This window comes from Apteryx rowi, unplaced genomic scaffold (assembly GCF_003343035.1).
Source record: "Apteryx rowi isolate R43461 unplaced genomic scaffold, aptRow1 scaffold_8, whole genome shotgun sequence".
In the NCBI taxonomy this organism is placed as follows: domain Eukaryota; kingdom Metazoa; phylum Chordata; class Aves; order Apterygiformes; family Apterygidae; genus Apteryx; species Apteryx rowi.
In genome coordinates, this window is record NW_020451093.1 from 1,319,064 (window position 1) to 1,321,113 (window position 2,050).

A 2,050-nucleotide genomic window follows, 5' to 3' on the forward strand; every position below is an offset into this window, starting at 1 on the left:
TTTTTCTGGTGTCACTTAAAAGAGACTGTGTTGAAAAGACTATAGGTACTTCTACAAGATGAGAAAAACAGTATTCTCTTAAAGAAACTTTCCTCCTGCATTTCCCTGCAGAATAGCTTTCATTTTAATCCATTTCCATGTTCTATATATAGAAACCTATATAGAGAGTATGTCTCCCCTGCTAATACTGTAAGAATCAATATGGAAACATTTATTTCTTTGCTTTAGGCCTTTCTTATGAGGTTACCTGACTTATCTTGAATATTATGCATTTGTAGCTAGGGATCAGTTAACTATTACCATATTGGGCAATACTGCAATTCACTTTGAATAGTACCTTATGTTGCAATTAGCCTCAGTGAATCATCGTGATTATTCATACACTAATGTACCCAAGCACAAATAGCTGTTCTATGTTCTCCTGGCTATACAGGATCAGATTACATCCAATACTAATTTAGTCCTGTACTGAGCAAACTCCCTGACTCGACCTTTAGGAAGATGCTTTTACAGGACTATTTAGTATAAGTAAAAATCATGTTAGACACTGCTTTGAGGCCTAATTTTTGGATTGAATCTCAAGACAGAGAGCAGTTACTCACACAAGCAATTCTGCTAGCTACAGTATTCAAATGATTTCCTATTTGTCAACACGCATGATTGTTAGGCTTATGATTGTTCTCAGCAGCATGGTAAACCTGGGATTCAGAATGCTTTTGAAGGTTTGCTTTTCATCTACTTTTAGTTTTCCTTGGATAAGCTTCCAAATGTTGGGGTTTTTTTAATTCTTTTAAAGAAATTATGATCATTATTTATCTATTGAACATAATTAAGTGATAGCAATTCAGTCATATCCTCAGTCTGGGAAATCCCACCACCAGTTAAAATTCCTGTTTTCTTGACTATGGTAAATCAGCAGAGTAAAGACACTCAAATAAGTGATAACTTCCCCAAACAAGTATTTTTACTAGCTTGTAATATTATTACTAGCTAATATTTCTAAGTAATGTTCAGCAGAAACACAGCATAAAAAGCTCTGGATCCTAGTTCATTTTCTACAGCTATGAAGAATAATGCTTGATAAAAAGCTACATTGCAAAAATGTTTGTGGTTTCTGCATGTAATACATCTGCAGCATAACATTTTTTCTTGTAAGTACTGGCTGTTTTCCTACTACTGAGCATAAATTTTATTCAAAATAATATAAAGTGTTGAAGTTTCTTAGAATCCTATCATATAAGGTAAAACAGGTAACAACACCCATTTAACCAGCTCAGAATGAGTCAAAAATACAAACAAAGTATTTGCAACTACATGGAAGAGAACTGAGCACAAAATGGAAATCATCTGAAGTATCACAGAATAACTCATAATGTATCCAATTTGTGATGTTTTAACCTCAGCATCTCAAAAATAACAGCAAAAGTGGACAGGAAGCACACTGTGAAACTCTTTCAAAATAAATCTTTAGCAGCTGATGTTTCAGAGTACAGCTGAGCTCACAAAAGGGCTTAGACAAGTTCATAGTTCCATCAAGAGCTATTAAACATCTTGGCTGAATTCTGGACACCTCTAAACCATTTACTTGCAAGGAATACCATGGAAACAATTGCTCTGCAACTGTCCTGTTTCCAGTTCTGGGGCATCTATTACCACTTGTTGTGGAGACTTGATTCTGGGGTGGACGGACTTTTGGTCTAACCCAATAGAACAGAGAAACTTTTGCCATCCTGCTCACTACAATAAATATAGTCCTGAACATTTAGATTACACCCTTCCCCTAAGGAGTAAAGAAACCTATCAAAAACTGACTCTCTGTCAGTTTAACCGTTAATATTATCTCTTCTGCTTTGCTCCTTACTTCTTGCTCGTTAAAGATGYGATCCAAATGCTTTTGAAGGAAGCATTTCTCTAAAATAAGCAAATTCAATTCCTTTGTAGAGATCTACTATGGGGCCTATAGAGTATTAAATTTCATGCCTGGTATCTGATCTATTTTATCCAAATCAGCAATTATATTATCATAAATAGAACACAGGTGAGCAGAAAC